The following is a 12,915-nucleotide window of genomic DNA, read 5'->3' as shown; positions in this document are numbered from 1 at the left end:
AAGAAGGATGGTTTGATGTGGTTGTGTATTGACTACCGTCAGTTGAATCAGGTGACAGTGAAGAATAAGTATCCTCTTCCGCGGATAGATGATCTCTTTGATCAGTTGAAGGGTACTTCTGTCTATTCGAAGATTGATCTTCGGTCTGGGTATCATCAATTGCGAGTTCAACAGGAGGATGTTCCTAAGACAGCATTTCGTACGTGGTATGGACACTATGAGTTTCTAGTGATGCCGTTTGGGTTGACGAATGCTCCAGCTATTTTTATGGATCTGATGAACAGAGTTTTCTTCGAATTTTTGGATAAGTTCGTGGTGGTGTTCATCGATGACATTTTGGTGTATTCTCGCAGCATGGATGAGCATGCCTACCATCTCTATACTGTACTTCAGGTCTTGAGGGAGAGACAGTTGTACGCGAAGCTGAGTAAGTGTGACTTCTGGATTGATCGAGTTGTGTTCCTTGGTCATGTCATTTCTCAAGATGGCGTATCTGTTGATCCTAGCAATACAGAAGCTATTTTGAATTGGTCGCGTCCGACTACAGCTTCTGAGATTCGTAGTTTCCTTGGTTTAGCAGGATACTATCGTCGTTTTGTGGAGAATTTCTCTCAGATAGCTAAGCCTTTGACTTAGTTGGCACTCTAGGAATGCTTTCGTGGCTTATTGTTGTGGTCCTTGATGGGTACTTGAATTGTTTTTCAGAAATTATTTGGTTTATTTATCTGTGTTCACGTCCTATATAATCTCATTCAGGATTACTCTTATTTTTCACCTAACATGATTGCCATTTTATGCCACAGGTCACTAAATGGGTTCTTGTGACTCGTATGCAGGTAGCATATTTAGTTATTTATGGCAATTATGTTCCTTCTGAGAATAATACTGTGCACCAGTTTCCATTTTCTGTTCCTAAACTTAAGTAGTTTGAGTGGTCAAGTATGTGAGGACTGAAGTGCATTATATAGTATTACTTAATTGATGCAAATAGTTTGAAAACATCTATTTTGTGATTCATATTCCAGCTCCTTGTCCTGTCAGTTTTATAAATTCGAGTTAAATATTTTTGCACTCTAATTTAATGTTATAGTTTGAGTGTTTAAGTGTGCTCTCAAGTAAAGTACAAGCAATAAAATGCTACACACAAGACACCAAAAAACACAGAACAATTACACAGCCTTTCACCAAATATAAAAACATCAATTCATTATAAACGACAGCATTTCTACAAATCAACAAAAGTAAAGTACAAGCAATAAAATGCTACTAAGACTTCATTGCATCAGTAGAATTATTGGCTTTCATTAAATTCTCCTTCTCGGCAGATTGGTCAAACTGAGCCTCAATGGGCTTAATCTCTGTTTTCTTCTTCTCCTTCAACACTTGCCTTGACATAACTTCTATTAAGAAGTTTCCTCCATTCCATACAGTTGCAATAACCTTGAGTAATTGGAAAGTAACCTTGAGTCGGCAAAAATAAGTTAGCATGAATGTGTACACACACACATTGGTCTTTTAAATTTTGTAGTGTTTTTGAACATGAGAGTGAAAAGGACAGGGATGGAGACCCGCAGCTAGCGCCTTCTTGTGTTCATTTTAAGTTTTTAACTCTTGATATATATATGGAATTAATGGATCCCAGTTACTATCATTTTATTTATTTGGACATAAACTCTCTTTAAAAAAACTAATTTTTTATTGGACATAAACGAAAGAAAGAATTAGGACCTCTAAATTTATGATCTTAAATAAATTTGAGGTTGTTTTTTTTATTAGTACTAGAAGTACACCTCTAAATTTTTTTATTGAAATACAGTTCTTCGTTTACTTATTAGGATGCACCTTCATTAGGTGTCTTGTGATATTCCTAAAGTTGTTTATGAAGGAAGAATTAGGATGAATGGAAAAGTGAGAAATCCCATTTAATAAGGTGCACATTCGTGTGTTTTGTGCAAACAGTTGCACATTTTCATGCATAAATTTCTTGATAGCGAGGAACATGACAATTTTCTTATGCTTTTCCACTTATATTGCTTTCACCAGTAGCAACATAAGTTAGACGTTATCCATATAATGGATAGTGGCTCAGCCTAACACAAATGCCACCCTGGAAACATTTTGCCTTGAACAGAAAAATAATCATCAATTTAAATGACAAACATTGTTGCTTGCTTAGCGAGCTTGAATTGGATACCTGTTCTTGTTTGACTAGAGCGCATTTATACAAGTATGAAAACAACACAATTTCTCTTACTTTACAGATATCAAATACATGGTATTTTTCATATTTCGGAACAATAATCATCTAATGGTAGTGCACATAAGTTCCTCAAGTTTGACTTAAATCTATTGGTTGTCCCTTTTTGGCATGTGTTTTTTGAGTTCATAATCTGCATACTAATATATGTTTAAAGTTTAGGTGCTTTACATGTTTATTCTACTTTCAGGACGCAAGCCTGGCCATTCCTTTGCTTTCACCTGTTCTTGTTCCAATGGCTCAAAGCATTGGGCCACTTTTGTCACAAATAGCATCATCACCATGGTGTGTCAAATATTTTTTAGCTTGATTTTACATGAAGAATTGACTAACAATTCAATTGTTGTTCTTGGTGAGGCTAGAAGTTTGTCAACAGATAAACTGAGAGTTTTCTATATTTCGAGTAATTGCGCAATTTACTTTATACAGGTGACTTTCACATACTTTTTTGGGACATACATTGTGAATCACTACTAGCTCTTGGGTTTTAGTCGTGTGTGCATTTGTTTTGATTTATGGTGGTTGTTACCATCTTCTCATCCAGTATTCTATCATGCGTGTATTTCTAGAGAATGCCCATAAGATAATAGGGGGCTTATGATGAATCCTACCTTTATATTAAAGAAAGCAAATTACGAAGTTGTTCAGCACATTTCCAGTCCTCCAAATGGATTTAGCATTCTGAGAGTTGGTATGATCGCCGACTCCGGTTTGAGGCAGAAAGCATAGCGCAAATGGCCGAGATGAACATGAAAAATTTGATTATTTGTTATATTTGAATGATTTTTATTATATTTGAATGATTTATAATATTGAAATATTGTATATTAGATTTAATTTTCAAAAAATTTGAATATTGAGTGATAATATTGAAAATTTGTGAATTATATATTTTTTTGTTTTTTATTTGAGAAAAGACAACGCTTTTTAAACGTTGTCGTAGGTGGAAAAAGCGTTGTCGTTACTAAAAAATACAACGCTTAAAAAGCTTTTGAACTACGACAACGCTTTTTTGTGACAAAGACAACGCAGAAAAAGCGTTGTTGTTTCTGGAAAAGACAACGCTTTTTAAAGCGTTGTCTTTTCCAGAAACAACAACGCTTTTTCCGCGTTGTCTTTTACAACACTGGCTAGGACAACGCTTTTTTGGGGACATTAACAACGCAGAAAAAGCGTTGTCTTTGGCCATTTTTCTTGTAGTGACGTCGGGGACAGCCCGAGGAGCGCAGGCGAGTGAGCATGCGTAGATTCAAAGAAGTTATCCCAAAGCCTTTGACGGGTGGTGAGACAGCCGAAGAGGCGGAGGATTGGATGGAAAGGATGGAGCAGTGCTTCCAGGAGTTCCGTTGCACGGCTGAGGATAGGATGAAAATTCTTGCCTTTATGCTTGAGGGCAGAGCAAGGTACTGGTGGAGATCTACTTCCGCACCGTTCATAGCAGCTAGAGGTGCAGCTACTTGGGTTGAGTTTCGTACTGCCTATCAGAGATTTTATTTTCCTCCAGCTCTTCGTCAGGCGAAAGCCAGCGAGTTGTTGAGTTTGCGACAGGGGACGATGACGATCAAGGAGTACCAGCAGAAATTCTTTGATCTGCTACCCTTTTGTCCTCATATTGCTGATAGTTCTATGGCGAAGTTTGATCATTTTCTTCAGGGTTTGAATCCTGACATTCATCGTATGGTTGCTGTGGGCGGCGATGGGACTTACGAGGATTTGGTGGACCGTTGTCGCCAGGCCGAGGACAGTATTCGGAGGAACAGGGGACTTTACTCTTCTTCTTCCAAGCCAGCGAGCTCTAGTCCTTTGGGTCCGAGAGGACAGTCCTTCAAGAAGCCAGGAGGTACTTCTTCTTCTTCCTCTGGATCTGGTGGAGTGCATCGTTTTGGTGGACAAAGACCGAACCGGTGTACTCAGTGCCGACGCAGGCATCCGCCAGGACAGTGTGGTCGATCGACCACTGCATGTTTCCAGTGTGGCCAGGAGGGTCACATGAAGAGAGATTGTCCTATGCTGATTGGGGCAGCGAGTGGTTCTGGAGGTTCTCAGGAATCCGTTCAGCTACCTCAGTACCAGCAGCCACCTTTCCAGCAGCAGTTTTCGCAGCAGCGCCAGCATTCGCAGCAGTCTTAGAGACAGCCTACTCAGACTCCTTCTCGGGGTCATTCTTCTTTGAGGCCACGTGCCCACAGGGTCAGGTTTTTGCGCTTAACCAGGAGCAGGCAGAGGCTGACAGTGATCGGATGATAGCATGTATCTGTAGTTTATGTGGTTTTCCTGCATATGTTTTAATTGATACCGGTGCATCGCATTCTTTTTTTTTCTCTGCACGTTTCGCTAAGAAGTATAGATTGCCATTTATTCCTTTAGACGTGTTGCTAGTGGTTTCTACTCCTATGGGGAGCGAGGTTTTATCCAAGCGTCTAGTTGGGGGTTGTGTTTTGGATTTTGAGGACATCAGCTTAGTGCTAACCTAATGATTCTAGCGATGGAGGATTTCGATTGCATCATTGGGATTGATCTATTGACTACCTACCGAGCGATAGTGGATTGCTATCAGAGGTTTGTCCAATTTCATCCAGAGGATGACGAGTCATGGTATTTCTATGGTGAGGGAGCGCGACCCCCGATGCCAGTGGTTTCAGCTCTGAAGGCCCGACGTGCTTTAGAGTCTGGCGGGGAAGGCTACCTTATCTACGCCATTGACGCATCCTTAGGAGAGACAGATATCCAAGAGATACCAGTGGTTCGTGACTTTCCTGATGTGTTTCCGGAAGAGATTCCAGGTTTGCCACCAGTAAGGGATATTGAGTTTGGCATTGAGTTAGTGCCAGGGACTGCACTGATTTCCAGAACTCCTTACCGATTGGCACCGTCAGAAATGAAAGAGCTGCAGAAGCAATTGCAAGATCTTCTTGATAAGGGTTATATTAGACCTAGTGTTTCGCCATGGGGAGCCCCAGTACTATTTGTCAAGAAGAAGGATGGTTTGATGCGGTTGTGTATTGACTACCGTCAGTTGAATCAGGTGACAGTGAAGAATAAGTATCCTCTTCCGCGGATAGATGATCTCTTTGATCAGTTGCAGGGTACTTCTGTCTATTCGAAGATTGATCTTCGGTCTGGGTATCATCAATTGCGAGTTCGACAGGAGGATGTTCCTAAGACAGCATTTCGTAAGCGGTATGGACACTATGAGTTTCTAGTGATGCCGTTTGGGTTGACGAATGCTCCAGCTATTTTTATGGATCTGATGAACAGAGTTTTCTGCGAATTTTTGGATAAGTTCGTGGTGGTGTTCATCGATGACATTTTGGTGTATTCTCGCAGCATGGATGAGCATGCCTACCATCTCTATACTGTACTTCAGGTCTTGAGGGAGAGACAGTTGTACGCGAAGCTGAGTAAGTGTGACTTCTGGATTGATCGAGTTGTGTTCCTTGGTCATGTCATTTCTCAAGATGGCGTATCTGTTGATCCTAGCAAGACAGAAGCTATTTTGAATTGGTCGCGTCCGACTACAGCTTCTGAGATTCGTAGTTTCCTTGGTTTAGCAGGATACTATCGTCGTTTTGTGGAGAATTTCTCTCAGATAGCTAAGCCTTTGACTTAGTTAACAAAGAAAGACGTTTATTTCGTTTGGTCTGATGCTTGTGAAGACAGTTTTTGTGAGTTGAGACTTCGTCTGACGACAGCTCCAGTTCTTGCTTTACCGTCTGGATCAGGTGGTTTTGTAGTCTTCACTGATGCTTCTCTCCAGGGTTTGGGGTGTGTGTTGACTCAGAATGGCCACGTGATTGCTTATGCTTCCAGACAGCTGAAGACTCACGAGGAGAACTATCCCGTACATGATTTAGAGCTTGCAGCCATTGTCTTTGCTCTTAAGATATGGCGTCACTATTTGTACGGAGAACGATTTGAGATTTTCACCGATCATAAGAGTTTGAAGTATCTGTTCACTCAGGCTGAGTTGAACATGCGGCAGCGTCGTTGGATGGATCTGTTGAAGGATTATGATTGTGAGATCAAGTACCATCCAGGTTCTTCAAATCCTGTTGCTGATGCGCTTAGTCGCAAAGTTTATATGAGTTCCATTCGTACCAGTTCGGTTTCGAAGGCAGTGGAGGAGTGTTGTTCTTTGGGATTCACGTTCCGTCATAAGAAAGAACAACAATGGATTCGTGTCTCTTCTGTGCTTGCAGAGCCAGCGCTATACAGACGAATCCGGGAAGCTCAGAATTCTGATCTGAAGACTCAGAAGTTAGCCCGGCTGGCTGAAGGTGATAACACTTCTGGTTTTCATCTGCAAGGAGACGGTATGTTGTGTCTTTCTGGTCGAGTTGTGGTATCCGAGGACTCTACTTTGAGGGATGAGATCTTATCGCAAGCTCACCGTAGTCGATTCTCTGTACATCCAGGCAGCATGAAGATGTACAAGGATCTTCGCACTCGATTTTGGTGGAAAGGGATGAAGCGCAGCGTTTATCAGTTTGTATCCCGATGCCTTGTGTGTCAACAAGTCAAGGCAGAGTTTAGATGACCCGGAGGGTTACTTCACAGCTTAGAGATTCCTGAATGGAAGTGGGAGAATGTGACGATGGACTTTTTCACCCACTTGCCTATGTCTTCCAGGAATTGTGATGCTATTTGGGTTGTCATGGATCGGTTGTCGAAGTCAGCGCATTTTCTTCCCTATAACCGCGATTACACCTTTGATAGGATGGCGCAATTGTATGTGCGGGAGATTGTTAGATTGCATGGGATTCCGTTGAGCATTGTCAGGATAGAGATCCGAGATTCACCTCGAGATTTTGGGGTAGTTTCCAGCGAGCCCTTGGTACTACTTTGAGCTTGAGTACGGCTTATCATCCAGAGACGGACGGACAGTCGGAGCGTACTATTCGCACTCTAGAGGATATGCTTCGCGCAGCGGTGATGGATTTTGGTCTAGCATGGCATGATCATTTACCCTTGGTGGAGTTCGCCTACAACAATAGTTTCCATCGCAGCATTGGCATGGCACCATTTGAGGCTCTTTATGGACGTCATTGTCGTACACCTTTGTTTTGGGACGAGGTTGGCGAGCGTCAGGTAGAGGGTCCTCAGATGATTCAGCAGATGATTGATGCAGTAGAGTTGATCTGACGCAGGGTTAAGGCAGCCCAGGATCGACAGGCTAGCTACGCGAACACTCACCGCAGGCCATTTCATTTTGAGGTAGGGGAATACGTTTTCTTGCGTGTGTCACCTTTCCGGAAGGTGATGAGTTTTGGTCGCAAGGGTAAGCTGACACCTAGATTTATTGGTCCTTTTGAGATTCTCGAGAAGGTTGGGGATGTTGCTTATCGTCTGGCCTTACCACCCGATCTTTCGGAGATCCACGATGTGTTCTACGTGTCCTTGTTAAGGCAGTATGTGGCGGATGTGTTGCATATTTTGCATCCGACCGAGGTAAAGGTAGATCGAGATCTATCTTATGTGGAGAAACCCCTACGGATTCTTGACAGGAAGGACAAAGTACTTTGTAACAAGCGAATACCATTGGTTATGGTGCAATGGCAGCGCAGAGGTACAGAGGAAGCTACTTGGGAGTTGGAGAATCGGATGTTAGCCGAGCACCCCGAGTTATTTTGAGATTTTGTACTTCTTTATATCGAGTTATACTTGTTCAGTTGTAATAAAGAACGTTTGGTTGACTATTTATGTTTTCCTTTAAGACTTAAATTTCGAGGAAGAAATTTCTTAAGTGGGGGAGAATGTAGTAACCCGCATTTCTAATTAGTGATTAATGAGTAATTAATCACGTGATCATGGTTAGATTAAGTAAAACATTATTATGTAAGTTTCTGATGGGATAACGGACTTCAGAAACAGATCCATGATACTCGAACATGGTGGGCATGGTTCGGGAGGTTCGGACGCTCCGAACTGGAGTTCGGAAGATCCGAAGAGGATCGAAGGCTCCGTCAATGGGATCGGAGGATCCGAACAGGGTTAGGGCTTGCGTCATCAACTACGTCAGCAAGGTGACATCATGGATGACATCATTGATGTGACTTCGGAAGACCCGAAGTAAGGATCGGACGGTCCGATCGTGTTCGGACGATCCGAAGTCATGATCGGAGGATCCGAACCAGTTCGGAGGGCTCGAAGCCGAGTTCGGACGGCCCGAACGTTGCCTATAAATAGAGGGTCCGAGAATTAATTTTCTCACACCAATTTCCTCTCTTCTCTCTCAATTTCTAGGCCTTCTAACTCAGATCTAGGGAGTTCTTGACATCCTATTGGGAATCCGGAAGTGGCATAGCGATCCAGGCGTCGAGGCGGAGCTGTGGCCTAGTTTTGAGGCAATTGTCATCAGAGGGCTAACGACGGGCGCAGGTATAGCTTTGGCATCCTAAAAATATTTAGGAGTATGCAATAGCTTAGTTAAGGCTTTTAGAGCTTAATTTTTTATGCATGGATATTTGCATTGTAGTAGCTAGTAGACTGGACTAGTAGGCTTGGAGTCTAGACCAGTGAAGCTAGGTTTGACCAGCAGTATTAGAGGTATGTAAGTACTGACCGAGATAGCCGACATGATATATTTGCTTATATATTGCATGAGTATGTGCTATATGTTTTATCATGTTTTAGCATGTTTTGCCGCCTTAGCACATACATGATTTTACGTATGACTGCATCCGGAGAGATGTGAGTCATTGACAGTCTACATAGGTAACGATGATCTCATTTTGGACTCGAGTCAGGTATGACAGTTTCCATATGGGACTCGTATCCTGTTTTGGATTCGGGTCAGGATGGGGTTGGCTCAGCCCTGATATGGAATATACGAGTACCCCGCGGAGTAGCTCTCTAGCCGGTGCTGTATATTCCCGGCACCATGAGCAAGTGTTTTCACTTGAGTTTTAAATCATCTGTGTGTGCATATTTGTATTTATATCATTGCTTTGTATTGAGCATTCTAGCTCACGCCCCTGTGTTTGGGTATTGTGTACCTTGTGACGGGGCAGGTTTGAGGCTGGACGGTCCAGGCGGCTCTCAGCAGGATTGAGCTTGGGGAGTGCGAGGTTGTAGAGGGTAGGGATTTATTTACCCTCAACCTTCGATTTGGTTGTATAACAGTATTTATACAATTGTGATAACGTCGGTTGTATTCTACCGATTGGATTTGTTTTATTTTAATTATCCGATCTTTACGCTTTAGGCTTTTATTGCGTGCGCTTTTTCTATAACTCTGATTAGTTAGTGAATCCGGGTTGGGTCACTACAGTGCATGTATTTTGAATCCTTCTCTACTACATGGTTTATACTCGTTGAGCCTTTAGGTACATTACTTTGCTTGGTGCAAGTTAGTATTTCGTTGAGATTGAGGGGCATGACTCTCGAGTGGACTGCGATGCGGGCAAGGCACATCCCTCTAACCTATGCTCGTCTTTCGCACAATGTTATAATGATGTAAATTGGATGTCATGAGTATATTTAGAAAGTTATAGAAATTGTTTAGTTTGTTGTTTAATATTTTTATGGAATGAATAAATTGGTAAGTTTTAAATGTTTTGATGTCTTTTATTTTGTATAATGGTTATAGGTAAATTTTGAGAACTTCTAGATTTGTTTGGTTGGCATGTGAACTATTTAACTGTTAAACTTTGAACGTTTGTGATTTTGAATCTTTTTCATTAGGTTGCTGTTGTTTTCTCGTTTTTAAATTTTTGTCTTGTTAATTGCATATTTAGCGTGTTGATTGAGACATGTGGATTTTAACAGTTATAGAAAGATCATGCCTAAATTTTTGAAAAATCCGCATTTTTTTAATCTAGTTTTATTTTAAAGTATAGGTTAGGTTCGTTTCAGTTGGTATCAGAGCAAGGTCTTGGTTTGGGTTTGTGCCTACTGCCGATTGCAAAACACTCGAGAAGTCTCGCCTCAAAGTCTGTAAGTTTTAATTAATTTTATATGTTAGTCATATTTGAATTACTACTTTAAATGTTTTGATGTCATCCATTTTAAAATATTTTCAAATTTAAATGTTTAAATTGTTTAAATGTGTATTTTAGTTTTTGTTTTTGTTTAAAAATTTTAAGTAGTTTATAGTGTACCATTTGTATGTCTTTAAAAATCATGCGACTTCATGTTAAGCGGAGTTGGTGTACCAATATTCCTTCCAATTTTAGACAGTACGTGAAATTTATTCGAGATACTAAGTGTCCTTAAAAATTTTGATAAGATTGTTGGAGCTTTGTCAAAGAATGTTAAACTTTTGCATTACGAGATATTAATTGTGGTGTTACTATTTTAAGTTATTTTCTTATAATGGATTTTAGTCGGATTCAAGTAAGTGAATAGTTTGTTTAGAAATTGATAGATGTATGTTTTGATAGTTAAGTTAATGAATCGAAACTCGTGCGCAGACTTGGGATACATACTTTGTATTATATTATGGATAGCCTGAGTTTTTCTCTTGTTTCAGTGACAAATATGAACTATTATTCCTATCATTATTTTTTTCCTATTTTGTGCTCATATCTATTGCAACATATACTTTTGAATATCCGAAATCTCTTTGCATGTCCTTTGTGCATTTATGAATTCATATGACATTGATCAACGTTGAATTATGCTACTTTGACATTGGTTAAACTTTTTAATAAGATCTTGTTCGTATTTCACATCTTTTGAAATTTTTCTCTGGTTCTAGAGCCACATGTTGATGTGGTTGAGTTTCACTTTGTATTTTAATGGCGATCTACTTATTTTGTGTGGTTGAAATCCGATTTTGTCTTGAGATCGTTGTTCCCTAATTATTGACTTGTGTGGATTTCTCACGACTGAAGTCATACTGATTGCCCTTGATTGTGCTTTGATTGTTTGGGCATGATGTCATTACCAGTGGATGAGTGATCACGAGATTTGTTATCTTGTTGACTCATATTCATTGTTCTTGGAGCCTCCATTACTATTCACTCACCCTTGAATTATGAGTGAGTTGTTTTCACTTATCTAGATTTTTATCTCCGAATCGTTTGTTTGTAATGCTTGCACTTTTTCATTTCGTATTGAGCAGCATTACTTGTAGTAACCCAGAAACCATTTTAAGATAATAATATGTTAAACATGATTAAGGGTTGGTATTTAACCAATTTCGGAGTGTTATTGGACTTCAGAAGTAAACTTTGGGCTTTTTAATTTTGGGCCGGATAGTAAGCTCCGATCCCAGATAGTAAGCTCCGATCCTAGATAGTAAGCTTCGATCGGAACGGAAGCTCCGATCCTGGAACGGAAGTTCCGATCCCCAGTTGCCAGAAATGATCAATGACTCAGTCGCGAGTTTTGACAAGTGTCGATCATAGAGCAGATCGGAAGCTCCGATCGTAGATCAGAAGTTCCGATCCTGGCGTGGCAGACATGCACGCAATGAGCTGGATCGGAAGCTCCGATTCCAAAATCGGAAGTTCCGATCCTGACCGAGAAATTTGGCTATAAATAGGGCCGTTCAGAGTTCATTTTCAATTACGAATTCCCGAGTTTCCTTCTTCAGTTATATAGTGTGAGATATACACTTGAGGGCCCTATCGGTTATAATCGAAGTTCTGGAATAACCAAGTTGTGGTTATAGTCATCCGGAACTAGCGTCTTCAAAGGGCTTACTTCGGACGAAGGTATGGTCCGGGAATCGATTTAAGTTTTGGGAGTACTTATTAGCTTAGTTAAGGCTTATAGAACTTGTGTAGTGATACGGTGAACTTTTGAATATAGGCTTGGAACCTAGGATCTACTTTACTTGAACTAGCCTAGAGGTACGTACACATTGACTGAGATTGCCAGCGAGTATACATGTTTATATGTTGCATTTATTTGGCATTATTATATGGCATGATGTATGATTTACCGTTTTCTATACTCATATGTCATGTGCATATACACGTTGAGCCTATACCTTGTTATACCTGATTATAGAGCCGCTCAGCTCTATAATCGATAGTCTGTCACTGAGTACCGCGACGGTGGGGGCATTTATGTCTGTCTACTCTGGTGTACTAGATGAGTGTGGTTGCACCCAGAGGTTGATCCGTGCGGTGGCAGCACTCATATGGCGCCGGTTCTGAGCATGACTTTTCAGATGATCTTTTACCAGTCATCATGTAGCATGCATTATATACATATGTTTACTCATGTCTATGTACTGGGCGTAGCGCTCACGTCCTAGTTGTTATCTTGGACACCCTATTCCATGGGGCAGGTCGCAGGATGGACGGAGCTGGTAGTTCAAGGCAGGACTAGGGAGCAGGAGCCTTGAGGAGTTTATTATACAACGTGATTTGTTAGCTGTATGATATTTATTTTAAGAATTTCGATATGGTTGTATCATTACAGATTTAAGCCTGAATTATATTACTAAGCTGATATGTAATTTATGATTAAGTTTCCGCACGTTTTTACTCTGTTAAGTATATTGCTGTATTAAGTTTAATACATGCTATTAGTTTCCAGTTAGTAGGTGATTCCATGCAGGGTCACTACATTTTTGGTATCAGAGCATGCATAGATTTTGGGATTAGTACTTGGGATTTAGTTTAGTCTTGAGTAATTCTTGCGCATTTGGGATTTTAATGTGCAATTCTTTTCAGGATATGGCTGACGAGAGTCACGGTAGTGTT

The sequence above is a fragment of the Henckelia pumila genome, chromosome 4, assembly GCF_033568475.1.
Source record: "Henckelia pumila isolate YLH828 chromosome 4, ASM3356847v2, whole genome shotgun sequence".
In the NCBI taxonomy this organism is placed as follows: domain Eukaryota; kingdom Viridiplantae; phylum Streptophyta; class Magnoliopsida; order Lamiales; family Gesneriaceae; genus Henckelia; species Henckelia pumila.
The sequence above is the reverse complement of the archived record's forward strand: the minus strand, read 5'-3'. Positions refer to the sequence as shown.